This window comes from Tiliqua scincoides, chromosome 1, assembly GCF_035046505.1.
Source record: "Tiliqua scincoides isolate rTilSci1 chromosome 1, rTilSci1.hap2, whole genome shotgun sequence".
NCBI classification, from domain to species: domain Eukaryota; kingdom Metazoa; phylum Chordata; class Lepidosauria; order Squamata; family Scincidae; genus Tiliqua; species Tiliqua scincoides.
Window position 1 is genome coordinate 178522333 of NC_089821.1, and position 14782 is coordinate 178537114.

A 14782-nucleotide genomic window follows, 5' to 3' on the forward strand; every position below is an offset into this window, starting at 1 on the left:
TTGGCCTTTTCAGCCACACTAGACGCTGTTCCAGAACCACCATTCAGAGCGCGATACCATAGTCTTTCGAGACTGAAGGTTGCCAACAGGCTCAGTGCCAACTGGCACTGGGCCAGCGCTGGAGGGCCCTACATGGAGGGTGCCATAAACGTGCTTTGCAGCATGTTTACAACACCCAGTACTGGCAGTACTCTCTTACTGCTGGCACTGAAGCAACTGTTACCCTGCACATGCCTGATCTCATCTGATCTTGGAAGCTAAGCAGGGTCAGGCCTGGTTAGTACTTGGATGGGAGACTACCTGGGAATACCTGGTGCTGTAGGCTTATACCATAGTCTTTCGAGACTGAAGGTTGCCAGCCAACCAACCATGAAGAGCTCAGGATTGGGCTCTAATTCAACCATCGAGACAAAATTCAACAACAGTAATTTAAAAAATAAAGAGAAAAAGCTTTTCTTGAGTTATTTACCATGCAAATGAATTAGATAAAAATAATAAAAATCATTACAGAGGGAAACTGAACCAACCTAGTAACATCAAAAAGCAATGGTATCACTAGGGAGATGGGGAGGCAGACCACACTGGGTGACACCTTCGGGGATGACAGCACCACTAATGGCCAAAATTATGGAATAATACCATAAAGTTATATATCATTAAAAGGTAAGTGAGAGCCAATGAAATGTTGTTATGACACAGCATGGAACCAATAGGCTGTTAGTATCAGTCAGCTCTCGTTTCCATGCATCTAAGCTAATATTAGAATTCCTATTCAGTTGTGTGAATGTCATCAAGTTGGCCACTGGTTTTTTGTTGGTTACTGATTTGTTAGGTATTGGGTGAATAATAAAGAATTATTTATTGTTGCTGTTGTTTATGACTTTATTTATTATTATATTTATGAGGAGGTCCATGGGGGTGAAACCATGAGTTACTGCCCCAGGTGACACCAACTCTAGTGACCTCACCAATAAAAAGTATATTGTAAGTGATCAATAAACACTAAACAAGTATTATTTGAATGACTTCACAATGTCTGGCTCTGGTTAAGTAACAAACTGTAACCACCCATAAGTGCCTGGGGCTGACGGTTGCCTTAACTCACTACCTTTTGATGGGCCAGTGTCTTCATAAGAAAAATATCCTACATTTACCTAGCCACTCAAAGAGGTTTTCATGAGTTCACCAATTTTTTGACTTGGACATTTACCATGACCTTCACTCGTAATGGTCAGTTACATATTTTTATAACGTGCATTTTTAAAAGGATTTGTAAAAGTGCCACGCTAAAACATAAATTCAAACTTTTGGACTAGCTATCATTGAAGTGATGGTTGTTCACACCTGGTGATAATTTGGGCTATGAATGAATGGGAAACAGCTGTAAATGCTTTCAATATCATGTGGGCAATCAAAACCACTCAGCCCAATGTGGATGCTTTATTTTCCGTCTCAGAAAAGGAGCATCAATCTCCCTGAGAAAGGCTTCCATTTATTATTCTTTCATAGTTTTTGCTCATCTGGGGCTGTAACATTTCTCTAGTGTTTTCTTGGTTTCTGCAGTATGCCTATTAAACTCATCCAGTCAACACAGCAGAGAGCTATCCATAAGCTAAAGTCAATCAAAACTTGTGCATGTCTTGTCTCATTGGTACAATCAATGTAGAGAACATTTTGTTATTTATTTAATAAATAATAAATAACCATTGCTATTTATTTAAATGGTTTATATCCTGCTTTTCCTTTATCAAAATGTTTAAAAGCATATAAGTTATGTGAGACGGATCCGCACAGCAGACTGACACTGGTTTAGTGATGTGTTCCTGTTCCCAGGGAACCTTGGAACTGAAGTTCAGTGAGGAGAGGGAGAAGTTCAGTGAGGCTAGAGATCTCTAGCATAATCCTCAGCACCTGTTATGCTATATGCCCCAGGCCTGCAGAGAATTTACAGGCTGGATAGAACAAGGCAAGGCCCTGATGACTTGGCCTGCATACATACAATGTAAAAGCACTGTTGCATCATGGGAGTGGCTGATGCATTACCATATCACCAAACATGTCACCAGATGGTGAGTCATAGGATCACCAGACTGTAGCCCGCCTCTCATTGGCCAGTGCCAGTATATATTGCAGCCAGTGTAAGCTGCTGTGTGGGAGATGATAAGTGGAGTGTCAGCGGGAAGCTATGTCAGTGAGGTTAGTGATTGGAGTATCGAGAAAGAGAGCTATCTTTGCTGTTTGCTTGCAAAACTGCCTTTGAACTGTAAATATCTTGTACATACTTCAAGTAAAGGAACACCTGGTGGTGGAGCACTGCCGTGTCCCTCATTATTTTCCAGGAGTACTTGCCTGACCTTGGGTCTCTGGAGCTGCGGTGTCGGCTGCGTACTGCAACAGCACCTCACTGAAATACAATTCCCACCATCCTTTGGGGAAGGCATGACATTCAGGGTGCAATCCTAACCCCTTATGTCAGTGCTTTCCAGCACTGCCATAGCTGTGCCAATGGGTCATGTGCTGCATCCTGCAGTTGGGTGTCACTCACGGAGGCCTCCACAAAGTAAGGGAATGTTTGTTCCCTTACCTCAGAGCTGACATAAAGGGTTAGGATTGCACCCTCAGTGACATTGCCAAGATGGGTGCATCCCAAGCTCTGATATTTCTGACATGGGACTTTGGGATGTCACAAAACTGTGAACACCTGAAACATTGGGGGGCGGGGGGAATCTGAGTAGACCAGGTTAGAATTGTGCCCACAGTCATATCTGGCAAACTGGCAATGCTATGAAATGGACAGAAGTTGGTAGTACAGTACTGATTACTGATAAAACCTCAGAGGTACAAGTATGAGACAATTATGAGAGGTATAAGTATGAGACAACTCTAATCATCAGTTTGGTTATAGATTATGCTTCTGCCCTGTTTGTCTTAAGAAAATCCTTTTGCCCCCCCCCCCCACAAATGTAGTGATGTGCTTTCATCATACTGTAGTGTCTTTGTAAGCATTCTGTGATAGATCATGGGAGGTAAGCCACTTGGATCATGTTATACAGTATTGGAAGGTTTGCCACACTGGTTGTTGAAATTGTTTCATAAAAATTTATGAAGTGTCAAATGGAAGCACACTGAGTTGAATGTGAGATGCTTCCTCATATGGGCTGGATCCAAAGAAGTGATAAGCGTGGGCAGTGGAGAACCAAGAATGCAGGGGGGGGGGGCTTTGTTTGTAGCGCAGCCATTTCCACTGCAGAAGAGACAAGCTAGTGTTCTGTTTTAAAAGTAGATTGTCTCTGGTTGTGGCAACTGCTGCTCTGAAACTAACAACCAAAGTTCCAAACATTACATTACTGAATAGCAATAAGGTGCTTTTCACACTGACCCAGTACACGAGCTGCTTTTCTTTTTCTTTTTTTTTTTACAGTGGAGTTTATTTATTTATTACAGATACAGGTAAGGAAAATAGGTTAGACTTAGGGCTGGGACTACACAGGTTACACATGAGGGTATTGGCCATCGATTACAACATACATTACCCCCCCCCCCCCCAAAAAAAAAGTTTAATGTCTAAAAACAAAATTATTCATCAATACAAAAATTATCATATTTGTTAATCTAGTGATTAATAATTTAACTAAACAATCAATATTCTTTATCTAAAATTATCTATCCAATCATAAAAAGGCTTCAAATTTTACTTATACACTCTTCTTGCCACTAAACTAATATTTAAAATAAAATATTTCTTATCTGATTCTTAATTTCTGATGTCACATTTAAGAGGAATGTTTCCAGTTTGAATGGTAATACACACTGTATCTCTTGTAACAGTTTATATATCATTTTCCAATATTTCTTTGCTTTTTCGCATACCCACCACATATAATAAAAAGTTCCCTCAATTGTTTACTTATCCAACATTTGTTTGATGACTCAGGGTACATTTTTACTATTTTCTCTGGAATTAAATACCATCTATAAAATATTTTATATAATTTCTCTTTTAAAAAATAACCCTTTTAGTTATCTTAATACCACTTTAATTTTTGCAATATTTGTGTTCCAAGTTTGTTTTCATTTACATCTACTTTGATTTGATATAATTAATAGAATACTCTTCACTTCTAAAAAGAATTCAGTCCATTAATATCTACAAAAAGAAACGAAAAAGATCTACTTGTTGTTCAGCCATTTTCACTTTCTGTCTTAGTACTTTGTTCTCTGTCTTATTGGTGTTTTCCTTCTTGCTCCTCCCACTGCTCCTTCCACTTCTTCTTTTTCTTCTTAACTCTCTTAAATTTCTTAATCCCTCTCTTCTTTCTTTTTCTTCATTCTGTTCTTTTTCAATTTAATCCAAAAATTCTTCCTCTTCTTAAAATGACGTGCTCTCTGAAAGTTCCCTCTTTTTTCTTCCTTAAAATTCTTAATTCTGATAATAACGGTTGCTTTTTCCATCTCCAGTCTCATTTCAAAAATCTCCACTTCTTTAGTTTCATCCGACATTTGATCCATTCTTTTTTCTTGTCTGTTATTTGTAATCTGTTCCTGCATGCTTGTCAGGGAGGAGTTTATTTGCTTCATTTGTTCAGATAATTTTCTGACCTGTTGCTTCATTTCATTTCTGAAATCCCACAACAAATCCATTAATAAGGACTGGCTTCTACTATAACATCCTTTAAATTTTTGAATGCCATTCTTATCATTATCAAATCAAGCCAATATACCTCTGGCTATAAAAAACAGATAAAATGGTCCAACAATTTAAAAAATCAACCAACTCTCATTATCTTGTTTCACCTTCTTGTAAGGCTAATTTCCAGTTTTTCTATCCAAAAGGGGTAAGTCAATATTCCACTTCCAGTCAATAACAATGTCAAATCAGTCAAACAATTAAAGAGTCATCCAAGTCTTATTATCTTGCATCCCTTCTTGTCCAAAGTAATCCTTAATTTTTAATATCCAAAAGGGGTGGATCAGTAACCCAGGTCAATAACACTGTCAAATTAAGTTAGTATGCCTTTAAATGACCAGGCCTGAATCGAGCCTTTTTGCTAGGAAAGTGAAAGTAAAAGTTATTTCAGTTGAAGATTATTTATTTATTTCTTTTCCATGCATAACATTTCAGCAGGGTGAACTTTTCTCTTCTTATCTCTCTCCTTTCCTTGCAGTCTCCCTTATTACAAAAAAGAGAAAAATACTCCAGCAAGGGTTTCTTTAAATCCAGATTTGCTCATTTCCCCTCTGGGTGGTTACCAGCCAATGTAAATAATCTTAAAGTTGTCTTCCCCTCCTTCCAACCTCTTGATTGCAATTCTTTTTATAGCCTTTTAATGAACTGGTTACTCACAATTAAAGGCTTGTTCGCTTTCATGTTTATCTAGGCCGTGGAGGGGGAGCGCTCAGCTGTCCGAATTGTTTCCGAAAATGGCGTCCGGGATATGATGTGATTCAGCACAGAGCAAATGGGGAAATTACTCTGAAACCGCTGTTTCAAGGGACTGCCTCGTTCAAGTTCTCAGCCTTCGTTCCTTCTTCTTGGCAACGAAGAGTACCTCGTGTTTTGAGGTCCATGGAAAACACATCTATTTAGCAGTTCCCCCTGGGAGCCCTCCTTCACTGAGTGTTAACTCCGCTCCCCGCCCCACACACACAAGCTGCTTTTCTATGGAATCTTTGCATGGCACTGCTTTACTGTTAAAGGCCAACCACTTACCATCTGATCATTGCCCTCAGTCCTGGCTGAGGGTTAAGGAGAATCTCAAGGACCTGTAAAAAGGATCTCAAGGACGAGACAGCCAAACTTCAGTTGAATTCTGTACGGCCAGTACATCTGATTGCTTCTTCTGTGCATGATTTTTTTTAAAGACCATATTACTCTGCCAATTTGATGGAACTCTTTCTTAACTCTCCTGCGTGTGCCCAGATCAAAATTTACTTTCTTGGCACAAGCAATTTTGTGGAGTGTGTGCAGTCGCATGTATTAAAATGATTTCTTCACTATGTTCACCTTCCGTCCAGGTGAACCCTAAGTAGATGGAGTTCTACAAATTCCACCAATACAAATAAAAATACAAATGGACCCTAAGTAGATGGAGTTCTAAAAATAAGTTGCAAGCTGAAAGTGAGATGCAGAAGCAGCAAGCATTAGTCTTTCCATGATAATTCTTATTTGCTACCCCAAAGCTAACTCCCCTGTTTTAAAAAGGGTAATGATAATTCCTTAGGTGACCATAATCTATTTCATGCTTGAGTCTTGGCTACTGAATTTTGCTTGATTTTGCCTGTGCAACCAGATATTAAAATCTTCTAGGTAGGCACACTCTTGCAAGAAGCAGTCCAATTCTGCATTGCTGTTACTTGCATGACCACACCACAAAACATCCGCTGTGCACAGATGGGCTATAATTGCTTCCAGAACCTAAAATGTGAAATATGCTCTTTTTTAATAAGAAAATCGCACAGAGATACGAAACAATCATTTGGGGGGTCAGAATGGGAGAAGGTTTTTAACTTTACTGCATTCTGAAGAACAGAAGATCATCCAGATTCATCATTAACCACAATAATTGGCTTCTCTTTTTCTTCCTTATCTTCCTGATTTTTGCTTGGGGAGGGCATCACACAGGAGGGACCCATCATTTTGAATCCTCCTGCTCAAATGGGAAGGGGGATGAGAACTTAGGCTGGAGCTGTTGGTGCAGCTGATGAACTGTGAACCATCAGGCTTGGTGTGTGTGTGTGTGTGTGTGTGTGTGTGTGTGTGTGTGTGTGAAACAAGACATTAGAAGTTTGTGCAAGGATGGGGTTGTCTCACCCTGCTTCCTCCTCCACTGGCTTTGGCCTATCGCATCCCTGGATCAGGGGGCCCTAAGCTGGCTGCAAGGTTGGCAAGTTTCAAACACCCTCTGCCCTTCCACTGGTGATGCCCCTGCATGGCCTATATACTTTGCTATAGCCCCTGCCGCCACCCTGTGCCCCTCTTGTACTTCCTGCAGGACCCATCCACGAAGGCTCAAAATCACCTGGCCGTGCATCAATGTCCTTCTTGCCACTTGCCTCCTCCCCCTCCATTCCCTGTCACTCTGGCCACCTCTTCCCCCCCTTCCTGGTCCTGCCTGCCATCTCTACCCTCTTCAGCCAGCTGAGTTAGCATGGACCCCACTCTCACATCATGGGGAGCACTCTCACATGGGAGGAAAGGGTCTCCACTTAACTGAAGAGGCCAATTGTCAAGTCAAGCACCTTTGGTGTGCTGCCACCAATTCTCAGTGAGCCACTGGTGAATAGTGCTATTGCCTTTATGTTGGTGGAACTCAAATACAACAGATGCTCATTCTTGAGTTTCTGCTATCAGCCCAGTCGTGTTTCTTTCTCCCAACGCATCTATTGATTGTCCAACTGTTGACTTGGACACTTCATTGCTCTTCTCATCATTATTAAGAAGTTTAAGAAAAAAGTGTGTGATGTTCTGCAGATTAGTTCTCTGTTTTAGAGGAAGATGAGTCAGCCATTGTCATCTGTTTTCTATTGATTGTGACTGTCACTAGCTGTTAATAGAAGCTATCCTAAATTAATTTCTTCTTATATTTTGGACACCTTTGCTACATAATTGTGAAACTGTGAGAGACACATCAGAAAAAGCATTTTCTACTACAAATTGGTTTCTTTAGCAATATCTAGCAACTGGAAGTGACAAGCCTATTAAAAAAAATCTGAAAAGAAATAAAGGGAAAAGTAACAAGATCTGCCCTGCTCCTCCGTATCCTGTGCTCCCTGTCGAGCTAAAAAGTTCGACATGGAGCTCCTTCAGTCTGCACTCGCAAAATTGCCAGCGCAGACTGGAAGATATCCATTGTGGCCGCTGCACCCTTACTTGGGCGAAGGGGATAAAAGTTCCTTTCCCCCAAGGAGGCCTCTGGCAACGACAGCGGGGCTGCTGGATACAGTAGTTGCCATTTTGGCACCACTGCACTGGCACCAACGCTGATAGGATTGGGCTGCCCAATGTACTGAGATAGGAACAATGGTTTCCTATTGGATGGACTCCAACCTAGAACTAGAACAAATGGCTACAAACTACAAGAGAGGAGATTTCAATTAGACATCAGGAAAAAATTTCTGATGGTCAGGGCAGTTTGGTAGTGGAACGGATTGCTGAGAGAGGTGGTGGACTCTTCCTCACTAGAGATATTCAAGCAGAAGCTCGACAAGCACCTGTTGGAGATGCACTAAGAGGATTTCCTGCCTAAGGCAGGGGGTTGGACTAGATCAGGGGTGCCCAAACCCCGGCCCTGGGGCCACTTGCAGCCCTCAAGGTCTCTCAATGCGGCCCTCAGGGAGCCCCCAGTCTCCAATAAGCCTCTGGCCCTCCAGAGATTTGTTGAAGCCCACACTGGCCCAATGCAACTTCTCTCAACGTGAGGGCGACTGTTTGACCTCTTGTGTGAGCTGTGGGATGAGAGCTCCCTCCACTGCTTGCTGTTTCATGTCTGTGATGCAGCAGAGGCAGCAAAGGAAAGGCCAACCTTGCTTTGTGCAAGGCCTTTTATAGGCATTGAGCTATTGCAAGACCTTCATTCGTTCATTTAAGTTCATCTTTAATATATTCATTTATGTAAACTTATGTAAATTCCCCCCCCAGGCCCCCAACACAGTGTCAGAGAGCTGATGTGGCCCTCCTGCCAAAAACTTTGGACACCTCTGGACTAGATGACCTATTAGACCCCTTGCAACTCTATGAGTCTATGAATCTATGATTCTATGACCTGTAAATGAAGGTGACCAAACAGAATGGCAGAGGCATGGGGCTGACTGTTTCTTATGTGGACCTAAATGGATGAGATAAATACCATGATCGTTAACATCAGCAGTGTTGTTGAAGCCAACCAACTGCACAGTGGCCATGGGAATCAATTGTCACATCATGCCACTGAAATGCTCACTGAAATGTTTTCTTTGCCACTGAAATGCCACTGAAATGTTGCCAAATGCCACTGAAAAGTTTTCACTTCTCAAATGCATCTCTATATTTCAGAGGAAGCTAACCCTTGTTGTCTTCGATGAAGCAACGTGTCTAAGATGAGGCAATGTGGAAATATTAGTGACACTCGGACATTTTTTCCAAATTAAGTCTATCATAGCATCTGCAATGTTTTCAAAGAGTTGGATAAAATCCCCTCCTTTTCTAGTATGATTGGCTAATAAGATTCAGCTCATGTTTCTTGTTTGGGAATGAAAGCAACATCTAGTCTTTCACAAGACACATGTTAGTGGTTAAAATAATGAGCTTTGAATTTCTTCAGTTTTTGACAAAACGAGCACATTTGACAAAATGAACACATGTGAGTGCTTTATGTATTACAACTTACAAAAATGTTTTTGTAACCTTGTTAACAGAGCTATAATCTGAATTTTAATTTTACTTTAAGGTTCCTGCCTCACTGAAGACAGCCAATATCTTACTGTAACATCCTTTCCAGCAGAAATGCACATGGCCACTGGACTGATCATTGCCTTTAGAGTCATGCCCATGCACTCCAAATTAAAACATGGCCTCAGGTAAGTACCCTTCTTGATACAAAGTGCTTACTACCTTGAAAATGCAGAAGAGGGAGGGGCACCTATAGAGGAAACTTTCCCCAAACAATTTAGATTTACCAGATGCCAGTGGAAGCTTGCACCAGTCCCTAAAGCTTTGATGGGCAGGGCATGGTGGGTGTTCATGCCACTGGTGTGCTGTAGCACAGGGACTGATGTGGAGGAGATAGCAAGCTCCAGTTGCAATGCCAGGAGCTTGAGCCTGATCTTAAATACAACACCAGCTGTTGTTGGCATCCTTCAGTCTCGGAAGACTATGGTGTCACGCTCTGAATGGTGGTTCTGGAACAGAGTGTCCTCTCCAGTGCGCGAAGCCTGGGTAAAGTAGGTATGGAGGATAGGCTGTTACCCATGCAGCAAATCCCCCCTCTCCACATTGCTGAAATGGTCCAATGGAAAGGCAGAAGCCAATACAACACCAGCAAAGCCTTACATTTTGGATTCTATACTGACACAATTGGATGCATTAGCAGAATGAAGGTATTCCTAGTGAATAAAAAAGTCTATTGCATACTATCTATCCTAGGAGAAGCTCCTAAGGGAACTTTAAAGATACTGATAGTTCAGTATACATGTGAAGGCACATCCTAAGCCAGCTACCACCAGTGAGACAAATGTGTGCAATCTCGCAAATGTGTTATGAGGCACATCGTGGCAGTGTGGAGGATCCTGGTACCAGCGCACAGGCCTATGCTGGCCTGCCAGCACCAGTTGGAGGCCAGTGACTGCCAAAACAGGTAGGTACCCTGCCGGCCAGCAGAGGGAGGGCAGAATGGAGGTTGGTGAGGGGGAGTAGGTGTGGGGTGGGGAGGGGCGGATCAAGCCCTGGAGAGGGGCAGGAATGGCACCAGTGGCTACTGCCATATCCTATCTCCCTTCCCAGGCCTGATTTCCCAACATGGGGTTGCTCGGGCTTGCACCAGTAATGTTGCTGGTGTAATCCCGGGTAGCTCCATAGCAGCTGCTGGCATATAAATAAAGTTTATTATTATTATTATTATTATTATTATTATTATTATTATTAATCCCAGAGGAGGGGGACGAATGTCCCTTTGGGGAAACCTCCAGCAGCCTCTGCTTCCATGCAGGATGTAGCGGAAGCTGCACGGGCACTTCTGCATTGTAATGTGGGTCTTTGGTTAGGACTGGGCTATAAAATCTGTACTGAAATATTACAACGTGCTAGCCACACACACACATAGAGAAAACAATAAACAGCTTCCCTTTGGAGGCAAATAGCAGCTAGGGACCAATTTTCACTGGCAAAATGCCCCCTCCCCAAAAATTGAACCCCTCTTCCGATGCTGCTGGTCCAGATCTAGATTGACCCCTCTCCAGTCACTTTAAAAAAATAATAAAATGAATGGAAACACATTGCTATTATAGCAAAACGTGTAATTTGACTCTCAGTCAGTGAGGCCTGAATGACTTTATATATATAATTTTCTTATTGCAACATTAAGTTTAAAGTGTCTTGCAAATGTGTATTTACATAACATAAGAACATAAGAACAGCCCCACTGGATCAGGCCATAGGCCCATCTAGTCCAGCTTCCTGTATCTCACAGCGGCCCACCAAATGCCCCAGGGAGCACACCAGATAACAAGAGATCTCATCCTGGTGCCCTCCCTTGCATCTGGCCTTCTGTCATAGCCCATTTCTAAAATCAGGAGGTTGCGCATACACATCGTGGCTTGTACCCCGGAATGGATTTTTCCTCCAGAAACTTATCCAATCCCCTTTTAAAGGCGTCTAGGCTAGACGCCATCACCACATCCTGTGGCAAGAAGTTCCACAGACCAACCACACGCTGAGTAAAGAAATATTTTCTTTTGTCTGTCCTAACCCTCCCGACACTCAATTTTAGCGGATGTCCCCTGGTTCTGGTGTTATGTGAGAGTGTAAAGAGCATCTATCCACTCTGTCCATTCCCTGCATAATTTTGTATGTCTCAATCATGTCCCCCCTCAGGCGTCTCTTTTCTAGGCTGAAAAGGTCCAAACGCCGTAGCCTTTCCTCATAAGGAAGGTGCCCCAGCCCAGTAATCATCTTAGTCGCTCTCTTTTGCACCTTTTCCATTTCCACTATGTCTTTTTTGAGATGCGGCGACCAGAACTGGACAAAATACTCCAGGTGTGGCCTTACCATCGATTTGTACAACGGCATTATAATATTAGCCGTTTTGTTCTCAATACCCTTCCTAATGATCCCAAGCATAGAATTGGCCTTCTTCACTGCCGCCGCACATTGGGTCGACACTTTCATCGACCTGTCCACCACCACCCCAAGATCTCTCTCCTGATCTGTCACAGACAGCTCAGAGCCCATCAGCCTATATCTAAAGTTTTGATTTTTTGCCCCAATGTGCATGACTTTACACTTACTGACATTGAAGCGCATCTGCCATTTTGCTTACCATTCTGCCAGTTTGGAGAGATCCTTCTGTAGCTCCTCACAATCACTTCTGGTCTTCACCACTCGGAAAAGTTTGGTGTCGTCTGCAAACTTAGCCACCTCACTGCTCAACCCTGTCTCCAGGTCATTTATGAAGAGGTTGAAAAGCACCGGTCCCAGGACAGATCCTTGGGGCACACCACTTTTCACCTCTCTCCATTGTGAAAATTGCCCATTGCCACCCACTCTCTGCTTCCTGGCCTCCAACCAGTTCTCAATCCATGAGAGAACCTGTCTTCTAATTCCCTGACTGTGGAGTTTTTTCAGTAGCCTTTGGTGAGGGACCGTGTTGAACGCCTTCTGAAAGTCCAGATATATAATGTCCACGGGTTCTCCCACATCCACATGCCTGTTGACCTTTTCAAAGAATTCTATAAGGTTTGTGAGGCAAGACGTACCCTTACAGAAGCCATGCTGATTCTCCCTCAGCAAGGCCTGTTCGTCTATGTGTTTTGAGATCCTATCTTTGATGAGGCATTCCACCATCTTACCCGGTATGGATGTTAGGCTGACCGGCCTATAGTTTCCCAGGTCCCCCCTCTTTCCCTTTTTAAAGATAGGCATGACATTTGCTATCCTCCAATCTTCTGGCACCGTGGCCGTTTTGAGGGACAAGTTGCATACCTTAGCCAAGAGATCTGCAACGACAGATCTACTGAACGACAAGTTTGGTTTAATTTTCCCTCTCTGCGAAATCACTCAGCTTTTAATTCCACTGTATAAACATATACATTCAACTGGTAGACTCAGATCCTGTGAAACTGTATGACTGTAACTATACCCTTTAAAACACGCACAACATTTTTTCCATATGTGCCCTTGCATCCTGCTTGCTTTAGATCTTCATAAAACTTCTACTCTGTATAATTTGGATAGGTGGGGGTGCAGATTTTGAAACAATCAAATATTATTTATAAGCATAATCATGTCATCAGGGATATTTATGATATGTATGGGTACTCTTTAAAAAAAATTGTGAGCCTTCTTTATGTCAAGTCATTAATCCCTCCATGCTCAACTTTTATACAAAGCTTTAAAAAAAATTAATGTTAATGTCTATTCAATTCTGTAAAACCAGTTTGGCTGCAAGCACTAAACATACTTACCTGGAAGTAATTCTCATGAAACTCACAGCCCAATCCAATCTCCCGCCATGCTATAGCACAGTAGTTCCCAAACTGTGGGTCAGGATGCACTGGTGAGTCACAACCTGATTTTTGGTGGGTCACCTGAGAGTGATGGAAAGATCAGATAAGAAATTGATTCAAACCCTGAAGCTATTCAAAAATCAGATATGTAGCTGCTAGCTGCCCTGCAAGAAGCATATGTAAATATAGAGATATAAAGTTTGAGGGTCTTTTTTCCTGGTCATTATTACCGATATCTAAGAGCCCAATCCTATGCATGTCTACTCAGAAGTAAGTCCCATTAGAGTCAATGGGGCTTACTCCCAGGAAAGTGTGGATAGAATTGGGCTGTCAATAAATAAAATATTATATATTTCTAGATCTTCTTTTTTTAACCTTTTTAAAACCTGGTCAAACTACATGGGTCCTGATAGAGTGTCGTTTTAAAAAGTGGGTCCTGGTGCTAAAGAGTTTGGGAATCACTGATATAGCCAAGGAGGTGGGTGCTGCACCCAAGTGAATAACTATTACATCTCTTGCTCCCTGACTTGCAGGCCACTCAAGTCTAATGCTACGCAGAGCAAGTTTGGGTGCCTCCATATTGCTTTTACAGCCGCAAATAGCTCTACAGGTGAGGGGGAGGGACCACTTTACACAGGTGTTCAGGTGCCTGGAAAACTTAATGTTCTGCATCTGTCCCGTTCCCCCCCCCGAAATGCCAGTGCCTAATTGATTGTGTTAAAAAAAAAAAGTAGAAAAATGATCTTGTTTGTTTCTGTTTTCTTTTTAACATTAGGGATACAGTAACCTGTCTGAGGATCTTGAGCCCAGACTGAATTGAAATCCAATCTGATCACCTCTTCCAAGACTATGGCTGTATGAGACTCACTACTGGAAAGCAGATACACAATCTGAGCACTGTCTTAATTCATGATCATTCTAACAATGAGTATAGACTGTTACTAGTGACCTCATGATCTCTGCTTTTTGTAAAGAAGGGAAAAAGTGACACGAGCCATTGAAATGAGGTGAATCAACCTGCCCAACTCAGTTTACTGTATACAACATTAAAACCCCTTTGACAGCTTCTGGTGGTGCAAAAGATCACCACAGTCAGCCGCACACCTGGTTTTTATTTTCCTGTAAGCTTTGGAACTAAACTCTGTGACCCCCAAGTTGTGATAACTGTTCTATTCCTTGTGCAGAGTATTCGTAAAAGGAGCAGGCAGGCTTCAAGTTCCCTCCCCCAGGCATACATTCACTGTGCTTAAAACTCTAGCTCAAAAGATGCTTTATTTTAAAACAGTGTTTCTCAAACTGTGGGTTGGGAGCAAATTTCAGGTGGGTCCCCCTTCATTTCAATATTTTATTTTTAATATATTAGACTTGATGCTACCAAGGTATGCGACTGCATTTGGGGAAATGTTACAGATCTGTAGTTCGAACAAGCTAGTATGTATATTCTTTTAACAATGATAGTAAATGGGACTTATTCCTGGGTAAGTGTGGGTAGGATTGCAGCCTAGGATTGTTCCTGCTTGATGATGTCACAATTTTCCTGCTTGATGATGTCACTTCTGGTCATGGCATCACTTCTGGTGAGTCC

At 42.2% G+C, this 14782-nt stretch overlaps 1 pseudogene; it reads left to right on the plus strand.

The window, feature by feature from the left end:
* The first annotated feature begins 205 nt into the window (after nucleotides 1-205).
* Nucleotides 206-325, plus strand: LOC136637874 (5S ribosomal RNA; annotated as a pseudogene).
* The last annotated feature ends 14457 nt before the right edge of the window (nucleotides 326-14782 follow it).